The following is a 14,406-nucleotide window of genomic DNA, read 5'->3' on the forward strand; positions in this document are numbered from 1 at the left end:
AGGCACAAAGGTTGCCTATATATGATCTGCTGTGGTGATGCCCCTTTGAGGTTTACATTAAGTTGTCCAGCTTCAGCTTACAAAGCTTCGTTAGATCATGGGGGAAGGTCAGCTACCAGACAACCTTGAATCCCAGTAAGGACCTGGACAGTGATGCTTTAGTTCTCAGCAGCACCAAGTCAAGAGGGTGAGAGAAAAATTGGAAATGCCAGTTTGTAAATTGGAAATGCCAGATATTGAGGGAAACTAGAAGAATTAAGAAGCTGGTAAGGACTGACAAAATGTGCAAGCTGACAGGATTCAGTCCAATTTACAGGTAGACAACAAAGTAGAAAATAAAATGTAGTTTACTAAGAGGTGAAAAACTGTTCAAAGACAACAAACAGGACTACAATCTAATAACCAACAGAGGTGTACTATAGTTTTCTATGGAACACAAGATTTCTCTCTACAGTCACCCCCAACTTTTCCAATTCTTGTTTACAAACTACATCTCATCTCATTAGATTTGGCCTGATTATTTACATAAATACAGCAAAAAATGGTAATTGACCACATACACTTTTTAAAGTTTGCTTTCCTGGAACTTTTCATAAAGAATTCCACATTAGACTTTCAAAGGCCTTCTTGAAGCCAAGCCAAGAACTTGGCACCAAATTTCACTTGCAATACTTATAGATGTAGGTGAATTCCTCCTTTCTTGAAATCCCCCAAATAGCCCAAGATCCTGGGCCTTCCTTGCAAGAAGTGATCTTTATTCACCTGTAAATATGGGAAATCTATAAGCCAGGTACCAGGACAGTTTTTTCAAGAGGACTTTGTAAGCATTGTTCTATAAAGTCAATCTTAGTTCTGTAAAACTGTTTAGTTAGTCATATCTGATTCTAGCACATTATTTTCAAATATGACATTCCGATCAACATCTTGGGTTATGTATGCAATGTTTCTAATTATGTCCTGTTATAAGGAGGACAGATTCTTATTGAACTTATGCAAATAATTATACTGTCATGGAAATAAGAATACTCAAGAGTTTCAAATTCTGGAGAAATCAGTCAGGGAGAAAGGTTTCATTTCTGTTTACAAAAGTACAGTTTACTAGTTGTTAGTATAGCTAACTTAAAAGAGAAAGGGGTTCCTTAAATCCAGCAGCAATACTCCAAACAAAAGCCATAATCATCCTTCATTCAGTGCCATATAATTCATTCTTATTCTGCTTGATTTGGGGTTAGCAGTTTAATGAACCCATTAGCTTTTCCACTGGAGTTTTGAAAATCTTAACTAAATCCAGTGGTATGGTCTCAAAATTATTTAAATAATGCCATCAGAATCCTGTACCCCTGGTTACCTGGCAAAGTCCTTTCTGGGTCCCTGAGACTGAGTGTTACATTTTCAGGAATTTTGTGAGTGGGTTGATGTCACACTAGGCTAAGGCTAAGTCACTTCAGTCGTGTCTGACTCTGTGCGACCCCATGGACGGCAGCCCACCAGGCTCCCCCGTCCCTGGGATTCTCCAGGCAAGAACACTGAAGTGGGTTGTCATTTCCTTCTCCAATGCATGAAAGTGAAAAGTGAAAGTGAAGTCGCTCAGTCATGTCCGACCCTCAGTGATCCCATGAACTGCAGCCTTCCAGGCTCCTCCATCCACACTGGTAGCTTGAAATTGGCTATGGTGAGTGTATTTACATCACCGAAATCAGTAAATTTAGGATCTCCTCCAGCACTCAGAGCTGGTAGTTAAACATTTACCAGCACAACACTAGGCACCTCCAACTCAGCATACCTCAAACTGATGAGCTTTCTAGTTTGTATCTCCTCTTGTAAAGCCCACTCCTCACCCTATATTCCAATCTTTATGTGAATGATGTCACTATAGATCCAGCTGTCAATCAAGAAATCTTTGGCACTGTCCGTGACTCCTTTTCCCCAATCATTCACCACATCAGTCACTGCGTCTTGTCAGTTCTCTCTCAGAAATATTTTCCTGAACTAATAGTTGCTGTCACTACCTTAATTCAAGCTCCCATCATTTTTTACCTGCACAATTGCAATAACCTCCTGAGTTATCTGCCTGCCTGCAGTACATCTGGACACTATTTCTCCCGTAGTCTTCCTGAAACACCTCAATGCAATCCCATCAATTATCAACATAAAGACTGCAGCTGAGTCTCCTTTACTTGTAGGAAAATGTCCAAGATTATCAAGCAGCACCCACAACAGCCTTCATAATCTGGCCTCAAGTCTTCTTCAGATTTATATCCCCCCTCATCTCTACTGTATACCCCATGATCCAGTATGAATTGCTTATTGTTCTCCAAATGTAGCCTCCTCTTTCAAAATTTTATACCTTGGCTCATGATATTCCTTCTGCCTGAAATCCTCCCTACCACTCCAGAGTCTGGGAAATTTCCCCTCTTCTTTGAAGACCCAGCTCAGAGTTAATATTCTTTGTGAACTCTCCCAAGGAAAGTTAGTCTCCTTCCTCCTCCACAGAGTCTGTTCATGCCTCTAATATAGAACTAATCATTGTTTTGTAGTTATCTGTTTTATAGTTCTGACTCACACCCCAGAAGACTGTGCCTTACTCCAGAGCCTAGCGTAACACTTAAAACATAGTGAGAGCTCAAGATATGTTGTTGAAAGAACAGATGGGAGGATGAATGAATGGAGTTGATTCCTAGCTCTAATAACTGGGCTGTTTCCTAGGGCCCATCCTTTAAGTCTCATTCAGGTGCCCCCAGCTCTTCAGTCTTACCTTGGTGCCCTGTATGGCCACTTAGTCTTTGCTAGAATAGTGCTTTATCCAGCTCTTGCCAGATCTTTTGACATCTGGCATCATGCTCTGAAAGCCCAGACCCCATGGCATAGCCTCTGTCACTGGCTGCTAGAAATTCTGGCTGCCAACCACCTGCCAGTCTGGGCTTCTTCCTTGTGTCTGCTGCATCCTGGTTACCCTGATGCTTGCTGTACCTGCCTGTCTAAACAACTGGCTGGGGGTTCTGCTGCTGCTTCTGGGATCTTCTACTTTACCTGGTCTGCTTTCAAAGTCCTGGCCCTCCATATTCTAGCTTCCCTTGCCATCAAAGGAGTTTCATTTCTATCAGTATCCAACTAGCAGATTAGGTAAAGCACGTCGATTAAATTCATGGGCTCTAGATTCTAACTACCTAGATTCAAATCTCACCACTTCCACTTGCAGCCAGATGTGTGATCTTGGGGCAAGTCACTTCATCTCTTTGAACCACAGTTTGCTCATCTGCAACCTGTGCATAATAACGATACCTACATCATAAGGCCAATGTGAGACATAAATAAGATAATGTGCTTAACACAGAATGGGGCATATAGTATGTACTCAATAACTATTTGCTATCATTCTTTTTTTTAAGCACATTATTTGTTATTCATTTGGCTGCATCGCGTCTTAGTTGTGGCTTGCGGGATCTTCATTAGGTCATGTAGGATCCTTTATTGTGGTGCACAGACTTTCTAGCTGTGGCACACAGGCTCCAGAGTGCCTGGGCTTTGGTAGATGCAGCATTCAGACTTAGTTACTCTGCAGAATGTGGATCTTAGTTCCCCAACCAGGGATAGCACCTGTGTCCATGCATTGCAAGGTGGACCCCTAACCACTGGACCACCAGGGAAGTCCCTGCTATCATTCTTATTTTTATGTTCCCAGTATCTAGGACAGTGTTGGCACTCAACAAATGTGCACTGAAAAGAGAAGAGGAAAAAGAATAACAATCAGCAGTTATTCAAGCTTTCCTGATCAAAGTCTACTCCATCTAAATCTACTCCCATCGCAGGATGTAAGTACCCCATGGCCATTTGGTCGTCACTTACCTATTTCTGAAATCCCACCTCCTCTAGAAATCCTTTTACGATTAAGAGGCAATAGCTTTGCTTGTCCCAATCCACCTAGGTCTAAAACTCTCACAACTGCCCACCTCCACTTTTCATCACAATTACATGCATTTACCCTGATTTCTTAGCCACAAACTGCACTTATCCCCAGATGTGTCATTGGCATAAATATCTCTGGACTACACATTTTACCACATTAACCCACTTCTCTCTCCCATCTCCATGTGTGCTTTCTGCATTTTTGGTGTCACTTAGCCCTTGTTGCCTTTGATGGTCAGGGCAAGGGCTGTGTGTAAAGAAATACTTCCGGATTGTTTTTTGATGAAGGAGAGGAGGTGGAAGCAGAGCTGAGGAAGGGATAGTATTTGTGTCCCTACTTGTTCTTCATGCCAGCAGGGGCAGAAAGCCTGCCGCTTCTTTCTTATTCATTGGTTACATTCCTCTCAGAGGCCAGAGGGGCAAGCCTGGACAATGCAAATGAGCTGTGGATGGGACTTAGCCAAGGGTCCTCCAAAAGGAAAGCAGCGGGGCTGATGAGGAGTGAACAGAAAAGGAAGGTGCCTTACATATTTCTCAACAACTTCTTTTCCCCAAGTGACAAACTACTCTTTCTTCCCAGAGACACAATACCAAAGTGCATAAGCTCCCTCTGAATAGCTGAGAGCACTTTGCAGATGGGGTGGTTCCTGAGTCTCCAGGGAATTTGTTGTGCACCCACTACCTACAAAGCCCTATACAGGCAGTGTTAAACCTAGGCGAACTGAAGCTTTCAATCACAGGTTTTAGCTGTGGCATAAGAGAGAGAAGGGGTAAGTAGTGATGAGCGTGTAAACAAGAGCGAGCAACTGAGCCTACAAATGCCCAAAGGGGACACATTTAGCCAGTCCCTTTCCCACTTTCTAGTACAGATCTACTATTAATGCTTGCTTCACTTGACTCTAACCAGCAAAGCATGCTGTGAGGATCCTTACCCAGGTGGAAGTTCATGCATTCATCTGTGTAAGTGGACTGGGTGCAAAACAGCTTTTAAGTTCGGTTTCAGCCCCCTACTTGTTTTTCTCACCCCCTTCCCATCGCCCACTTCCCTCCCCTCCCCACACCATTAACGACTCAAGGTCTGTTTCCTCTTTGGGGCTGCAGTCCCAAGCAGTTGTCACATGTGGCCTGATGTAGATGCCCAAGAGACTCACAGAAATGTTTGAAAACTTCCAACCCTAATCGTGTCTCCCCTGACTCCTCCCTCTTCGAGGCCAGCCATGGGAGCGGGGCTGCTTGACCTTTGCTTGGAACTCAGAGCCGCCTGGGGTTTGGCATTGAGCTGGAAACAGAGGCAGAAAGCCACCCCATCACAAGAAAGGGAAAGCTGAAAGAACAGTGACGGGTTAAGCTCCTTATAAGGAAAAAAACCTTCACGTTCCTGCACGGAAATTCCGTTTTTTGCTTCTATATGGTTCAAGTACACTGTAAAGACTAGACCCGATAGGATTCACAAAAACCATTCCCCTAAGGGTGGAGGACAACTAGGAGCGAAGAGAGAAAGAACGGGCGGGGCGGGTATTAGGAAGGACACTGAACGAAGATTTTGAGGGATGAGTCATCAAAAAGAAGCTGGGAACGAGAGCGGAACTAGTAATCTGAGCTGGGAAGGAGATGAGCATTCATTAGGCATCGATGGTGTCAATCACATCTGCTCCACAAATGACCTGAGAGCCTTCCAGGCTTCTCAGACCGGAAAAAGGGTCTCGGTGGGCGGTCTAAAGGCTTTGAAATCGGAAAAGACAGAGCGCGAGCAGCCGTCCGAGGAGCTAATGCAGCAAAAGCTGGTTTCTTAGAAAGATGGCGTTTGCCATCAAGGTCACATGGCCACTTTAGGGGACTAAACGAGATACTAGTGAGAATGATAGGAACAGCCACCTAGGATTCAGATTTTCAGAAGCAGTTTCGAATCCAATTTTTTTTTTGTCAGTTAAATTCATAAGCACATGGAAACATAAGTCCTAAAAACCATCAAAACGACATTTGAAGGAGGTGGATTTTCACTGGGGCGCTTCTCTCTCAGGGAGCTGGAAAGAGTGAGGGATCCCAGGAGTCAAGAGGACTGCAGAACCAGAAGGCAGCTGGGTGCCAGGCCAGAAGGCAACGTGGGAGGCAGGTTGAACCGGGGACTGCCAATCTCACCAGATCTATGTCAGGCTGAAGTCTAGGCAGCTTGCTCTAACGTCAGACCTCACTTGATTTTGCAAGGTTGTCCCGACAAAAGGACTTTGTTGGGTGCCCTGTACATTGTACCAGATAAGTTCACCAATAGTTAGCCTTTAGTTGGTCCAGGATAGGACGAAAAATGCTTTAACCCCTAAACTATTTGTATGTTCTTTTGTTAGATTTATTATCTGTTAGTTTCCTAGCAGATGTTATATATTTTTAAATGGCAACCCGGTTGTAAGTAAACTACAGGATAAAAAGGGATTTGTTAACTTCTTGGCCAGTCAAGTTAGGGGGGCATCCACTATGCTGCCCTGAATTGTAGGGACCAGGGAAGAGCTGGAACGTATATATTTTGTGATCGCAGAATGGAAGCATTCTGATCTAGCTGATTCCTTCCATTTGCACTTCAACCATTTTCACGCTCCCACCCACAATCCATACTCCAAACTGGGAGCTACCCAAGATTCCCAACACTCAGAAGAGCCTACAAAGGCTGTGCCTAAGAAGATGGGCACAACAGAAAACGAGACTTCAAGGGTACCTGAGAATGCAGGCAGTGGCAGAGGGGTTCACATCTTGACTAGCTTAGTCTTGTCCTTACTCAGCTCTGGCCATCCCAATTCAAGTGACCCCCTCAAACTACACTCTAGTATTACCCCATTGTGAGGCATCATCAGACTAGTTCAGTTTTAGTTTTATTGATTGCTTTGAATCTATTCAGGAATGGGGTTTGAGGGCAAAGGGAACCACATGCTGTTCTACTCTCATTTCCCCTCCCCTAAACATTTAGAAGGGCTGTAGGAAGTCTAAGGAGCCTCCTTCCCAGGTGGCTCATTGGTAAAGAATCCGCCTGCCAAAGCAAGAGATGCAGTTCGATCCCTGGGTCAGGAAGTTCCTCTGGAGAAGGAAATAGCAACCCACTCCTGTATTCTTGCCTGGAAAACTCCACGGACAGAAGAACCTGGTGGGCTACAGTCCATGGGGTCACAGAGTCTGACCCGACTAAACACGCATGCGCACGAAGCAAAGTGTAGCCTCAGGGAGCTGATTTCTTATGGAAGAGTTTGAGCTCAGTCATTCTAGACCAGTATAACTCACGCAGGAGGAAACCCTTAGGCCCGAGCTCAAGGGGGAACCAGGCCTCTTCACTGTTCCTTCCTTGGCCACCCTAGAGGCTCACAGCAGTGTCTCTTGGTCAGATCTGAAAGAGAGCTCTTGTCGCGTCTGTTACAGATATTTAAGCCATTGTAAGAAAGCGTGAGTGGGAGGGGGGGTGGAAGGAGGAGGACACAGCAAACATAAACCTATAGTCCTTGGGAAAGCACACATCTCCAGGAAAATATAGAAGCTTTAGTGACAGAAAAAAGGATGGCCAAGAGGCGTGCCTGGAGCAGCACTTTATCTTCCTCCCTCTTTTTTCTGTTAACGCAGACCCCAGAGCGACTCTACCCTACTGGAAGGAAGCTGGCCTCCTCCTATAGATGCTGGGCGGCGCTCCGGAGCTCGCAACTTAGGAAGGAAGCTGCTATCTTCCATCTCGGACACCAGGTGGCACCAAATCACAAGCATAACGCCAAAGAAAACTGGCAGGAAATGGACCTTGAGAGTCCTTGAACTATTTTTCTCCCTCCCTATTCCCCACATGGAATTGAAAAATAAGAAACCTTTCAGATATGGTGGATAATTCTAATTCAGTAAAAACACTTTAATCTTCCAGCGGAAGGTTCCTAGGATTTAAATGCAGCCTTAGTCCCCACCCTTCCCGGAGACCTAGTTCTCAGCAGCAGATAAGGAAAATGGTGACTTTCCTGGAATCATTTCAGATGCCTCCACCCTCCAGAAGAGTTGTTTTTCTCCCAGGTGGTAAGCTGAGAAGTAGCAGACACCAGACTTCAGAGGCTCTACTCAAATCCTGGGCCCCCTTCTGAAGGGCCAAGTGCTCTGTCATGTGTGTGCTAGGAAATGACCATGTCTAAACAAGTTGTAATGTGGCCAACCAGCCTCATGGCCTCTTGCATCCAAACAGGACCACTTCCAGCCCCCACAAATACACTCCATAAGTCCCCATTCCCAGGTTCCTCCACCTGGAATGCTGTCCTCTTTCAGCCATTTCTGTCAGATCCAAGCTACGCGTTGAGGTGCAGATGGAAATCCATGAAGCCTTCCTTCATTTCCCCCAGTCTGAAGGGACCTCTGCTTTTCTAAATTACCATAGTAACTTGTGCCATTTGCTCTATTTGTTGTTCAGTTGCTAAGTCGTGTCCAGCTCTTTGTGACCCCATACTGCAGCACCCCAGACTTTTCTCTCCTTCACTATCTTCCAGAGTTTGCTCAAACTCATGTCCATTGTGTCGATGATGCCATCCAACTATCTCATTCTCTGTTGCCCCCTCCTCCTCCTGCCCTCAGTCTTTCCCAGCATCGGGGTCTTTTCCAATGAGTTGGCTCTTCACAACAGGTGGCCAAAGTATTGTAGCTTTGGCTTCAGCATCAGTCCTTCCAATGAATATTCAGGGTTGATTTCCTCATTTGCTCTATGCTTCTACTTCATGTCTCCCCTACGAAATTGTGACCTCCTCAAGGGCAAGGACCATGGCCTATGTATCTTTTTACACCTTATATTGATGAACACAGTAGGCACTCAACATACAATGATGATGATATCTTACATTTGTATAGTGCTTGAAATGGCAACCCACTCCAGTACTCTTGCCTGGAAAATCCCATGGACAGAGAAGCCTGGTAGACTACAGTCCATGGAATCGCTAAGAGTCGGACATGACTGAGCGACTTCACTTTCACTGTACTGTGCTAAGTCGCTTCAGTTGTGTCCGACTCTTTGCGACCCTATGACTGTAGCCTACCAGGTTTCTCTGTCCATGGGGTTCTCCAGGCAAGAATACTGGAGTGGGTTGCCATGTTCTCCTCCAGGGGATCTTTTCAACCCGGGGATCAAACCCACGTCTCTTATGTCTCTTGCATTCGCAGGTGGGTTCTTTACCACTAGTGCCACCTGGGAAGCCCTTGTATGGTGCTTATAGTTTACAAAATACATTCACATCTATTTTCCCATTTAATCCTAACTACAACCCTGTGTATGAGGGTTGCATGAGCATCCCTATTTTACAGATGAGCAAACAGACTCAGAGAAGTTAACGAACTTGCTCAAAGTTGTACAGCTGGGAAGAAGCAGAGATGGATCTGAATGCAGGTTTTCTGACCCTAAATTCAGTTCTTTCAATTTTCTCTACCTGAGCTGGTGGCTGGGAATTCTTTCGTGGAGACTGAGGTCATGGAATTCATCATGGGACTGGGGGAAAGGGAGGAGGGGAAGATCTAAAGGTTAAACTCCTTTCATCTCTGCTCCCTTTGTACCCCTTCCCCTCCCTTGCTTCCTTGTTTCCAAAGAGGATTTCAGAATGCAATCTTACTTTGTTTAAGAATGTCCTGGTTTGAGATGTCCTTGTGGATAAGAAGAAAACACGTGAAGTGAAGATAGGACAGTAAAGGTGTATTCACAGCTAGTGACTAATGGATCTTTGGGGGCTTGAAGGGAGGTCCCTGGCCTGTCCAATAATTTAACTAACGACTTGGATCAGGACATTGATGGCATGTTTATCAAATTTGTAAATGATGCTGGTTTCAGGAAGATCCCAAGAGGCCATAATGAACCAGGAAAATGAAATGTAAAGTTTTCGTAGTCGAGTTCATCGAAACCAAATGCTTAAGTGTAAGGTAGGAGAGACATGACTCTGTGAAAAGGTTTCGGGTGTGTGAGGTGCCTGTAAGTTCATTATTTTTGACACTAGCTGCCTGAAATGCTAATGAATTCAGGCCTAGGATGTGGAAGATTACATTTGTACCTTCTTGTCTGCTCATTAGACCACAGTGGAGGACTGTCTTTAGCCTTGGACACCACAAAAGAACAGGAGCATTAACAACCTGGAGCATGCACGAAGCACAGAGACCAGGAGTATGAGAGGACTCCAGAATCATTGTATGTGAACTTGAAGAAGGGATCAAAAAGGGGGTGATTGTGGTTTGGGATCAAGTTCTCATATGTCGGAACCATCATCATATAGAAGATGGATTCATCTTGTTTTGCTCTGTAAGAGGGACAAAGGGCATGTGCTCTGGGAAAACATATTTTGACTCAACCTAAGGAAGAACTTTGATGGTTCAAGATGACCAAATATTATGCAATGGTCAGCTTTGAAAGGACAAGATATTCCTATCACTGGAGGTATTTAAACAGAGACAAGATAACTACTTGGCAAAGGCCGCAAAAGGAATCAAGCAGCAGATCATAGGGGTGAGGAATTAGGCAACCATTAAGTTGGCTTCTGACACTGTAATTTGGGGATTCAAGTCAGGGGTAGGGGTTGGGGCCAGAGGTGAACATAGTTGTACCTCAAAGTAGGTACCTCTCAACTAGTTATTATCTCTGCCTCCAGATTGCCCTGCACAGAGGCTTCAAAAATATTTTTCTGAATACTTTATCATGAGACTTTCCAGCTCACCATAGAATCTCAGTAACGCTAGAGGTCATTGGGCTCAATCCTTTATCAGATGCTTTCTTTGCCTTTGAATCACCCACAAGGAGTGATTATCCAGTCACTGCTTAAATATCTCTGTTGACGGCGAGCTGCCTACATTTGAGTTAGTACATTCTAATTTCAGAGATTGTTTTTAATCATTATAAAGTTCTTCTTAAACATAGCAAAATGTTTATATCAGGATGTTGAGATTAGGAAGTTTTTTCTTGTCTGTTTTTGAAGATGTTGGTAATAAATTTTAAAAGGACTTCAAAAGGCTGGAATCATGAGCCAAAACTTTTATTATCATTTTCTCATTATAAAAAAGAAAGAAAAAAAAGCCTCTTCCTTCTATCCAGCCCAAATCTACTTTCCTGTAACTTCCACCCCATTAGATCTTAGAGCCCTTGGAGTCACACACAGAATAAATGTCCAGCTTCCTCTTCACTATGAGCCCAGTAATGATTTGCTGACAGTAGAGAAATTTCTCTGGGGATTTGCTAGTTCCCTTACTATTCTCACCACTCTTTCTCTGGCTGTACTTTTGTTGACATGTCCCTTGAAGTATGATGCCTGCATTGAACAGAGGGCCTCAAGTGTGGTCTGACCAGTACAGACGATCTACTGCACAAGACGATCACTTACTTCCTTTATTCTGGACATTATGCTCTTATTAATATAGCTTAAGGTCATGATACTTTTGGTAACAACCAAACCACACTTTTGACTCGTGGATCATGATGAGATTCCATTTACTCTAAAACCCTTTAAGTCACATCTCACACTTCTTAACAGTTACACTGTTACATTTTGAAATTTAAAAAGGTGACATCATCCTTGTCTTTGTAAACTCTGATTTTGCTATACCGAGTCCATCATACGAGCCTCTTGACATCTGTACAAGTTCTTATTCTGTCATCTCACATTTTGGCACTTCCTCCCAGCTATGTATAATTTTCAAAGTTTATCTAGTGACATGAAAGCCGGAAATCGCCTAGAATTCCCACATTTCTTCATGTTGTCCTAAAAGTATGGTGAGAGAATGTTTCTTTGAGCTCCAGATACACTGTAGGGGTAACATTCTAGTCTACCCATCGAGTCAGCCTATCAAAGGAAATGAGCTTGAGTGGGAAATGGTTTTTCCAGAATCCATGCAGGGGCTAAGTGTTCTCTTCCTTTTCTAATTGCTCACCAACCCTCATTTGTTCTAGAATCTTGCCCTCAGTCAATATTTAACTCATTGATCTCAGTGATGCAGCAGTGTGCATCCCTTTCACCCTCCATGGGGTTTTCAAAGCCATCACCAGTTGTCCTGCAACTGGAGCTGCAGGTCGTCACAGCTGGGCTGTTATTGATCGAGACTAGGAGGTGGAGTTGCTCAGAGCAGCTAAAGGCTCTCTGGGACTAGACTCCCTTGAGGAGCCTCTCTCTGGGGCTCACTTTGTCCCTTTGACTCTGAAAATCCTTCTCCTTGCAGAAAAGAAGAAACACGGGAGTTGCCAAGGAGATTTTGTTTCTTGTCTGTGAAACCATTAGCAAATTAAAGAAAAATCAGGGCCCCCCATTATTCATCTGGCAACACCCAAACTCTTCTGCTGTTATGAAGACCTCCACAACCTTTCTTTCCAATCTTTCCAAATGATTTCCCATCATTTGACTTGAACCTTTCACTTCTGTCACTGCTCCTCAAGCACATTTAGAATCTTACCTCCATGCTCTGGCTGAGGACTTTCCCCCAATTTGGAATGCCCATTATTCCATCTCCCACCCAGATCTTACCATAGCTTTTCTTGCAATTTCTCCAGCTCTTTTTACCTTCACCATACAAATGAAGTCACAGAGATTATGCATTTTACTCATCTGATCACAGTTCAGACATACTGTCTGAACTGTCTTCCTGACAGTACGCACCCCAAAGTGGGTATATTTTATCCCTCATTGTATATAGACCAGCACAGGGCCTGGCTTACAGTCCTGATAACCATCCTTGCTTCCCATGGAAATTTTCCACAGTGACTGACCTCTGGCCCTTCACACACACCACGAGTTCAGATCCCAAGATATCTGTGTCCAGCTCCTCAAAAGACTAATATAGAAACTAGATAAATCTAGAGATGGAGGCTGGATCCGGTTTAGGCCCTAATGATTTTTGCCATGTGAAATCAAATCCAAGTATACCCTCAGCCCTTTAAACAAGAACCTGGGCTTTTTTTTTTTTTTTTTTTTTGCTGGACTCAGGGCTGGCAGTCAGCAAGGGGGCCAAGAACACTCAAACCACCCAGGCACAGCACTGACTGTCAATTAGACTGAAACTCTGCCTGCATTAGAGGTCTCGCAGATCTTTTTTTAGGTGTGAAGACCAACTATGATCTCTCACTGATGAGTCCCAAATAGGGTTGGAGCTGGGTTTGCTATGGCATTTTTAGTTCTTAGAGGAGACAATGTCTACATCCTTTCCAACTAGAAAGCCTCCTAATTTGGAGGCACACACACACCCCTCAGAAGAGGAGGTTCATTTTGGTATATCTGACATGGAGTAATCAAAGGATCATAATAATAAAGACTGACTGATCTAAAATGGTCACATAACCTAGCCCTTTGCATTCAGAAAGATGAACACCATTGCTTCCCTTAGTCACTCATTCAATATGGCAACTGTTATTGAGTTACTACATGCCATGATCAACTCCTATCTACAGCAAAGTTTTGCCTTGTGTCTAACTTAATCTTTCCCCCCTATCACTCTCAGAAGATCACCCAGTTCTGTCCTGATTTAGGGGATGATATATCTCCTAATTTTTTGATGATGTTGATGTCACACTTGTCATATAGCAGGTGCTCCACAATTATTGAATGTTATTTTCATCAGCTTCCTCCTTTTTAAATTAAAAAAAAAAAAAAAAAAAACTTAGTCCTTTGGCACATTGTTTTTGCTCTTCTCCAGATCCTCTCTAGCTTTTCCACATATGCTGAAAATGTGTTGACCAAGGGCAGACCCATTACTGTTTTCAAAGTCCTAACCAATGTTAGGTAGAGTGGAGAAAATTGAGGACCATGAGAAAGGTCATATGTTACTGGACTACATTTTAGGTCTGTTTCTAACACTGTGACATTGTGTTTTTCTGAGCCCATTTCCTCAGTTATAAAATAAGTGGGTTGGACTACATGACTTTGAGCTTACTTCTAAAAAACTCAGACTGCGATTACTTCCCAGTGACTCCATGCTGAATTTTTGTTATTATGTGCTAGTATCCAAGTTAGTTTTGGAAAGAAAGAAGGAAGGGAGGGGGGAAGAAGAGAAAGAATAGGGTGAGAGGAAGGAGGGAAGGAGGAGAAAACCAGTTCTACATTAGGGATTCATCCAACTCAAGACCCACCCTGACACCCTCCCCCCAGTTCTATTTTCTTTTTTTAACTAACCTAGGTCAAGTCAATCATTGCCCATCTCTTTTGTCCCCACATACCATATTAGTATTTAGTTCTTGGTTTTGGTCTTTTTACTACCTTGTGTTTGTTCCCTCTGAACGTCATCGTGTTGTGTTGGTTCATCTCCTTCATTCCATCAGGGACACTTGGAAGAATGCTATTCCTGGTTTCTGAGGTGTCTGCAACCCCACCTAACTGTCACACTTGATGAGCAGACTCCTGGTTTAGTCCTTCAAGTCACTGAGGGTAGTACGAGATACCATACTGCTAACTCTGTGGAGCCCACTGAATCTGTCCCCCAGGGTTGACAGGGAGCTACTGATCACAGTCCTGGAGAGAAATGCTCCCAGGGCCCCAGTGACTTCTCCAACTC

The sequence above is a fragment of the Bos taurus genome, chromosome X (genome assembly GCF_002263795.3).
Source record: "Bos taurus isolate L1 Dominette 01449 registration number 42190680 breed Hereford chromosome X, ARS-UCD2.0, whole genome shotgun sequence".
Classification (NCBI taxonomy): domain Eukaryota; kingdom Metazoa; phylum Chordata; class Mammalia; order Artiodactyla; family Bovidae; genus Bos; species Bos taurus.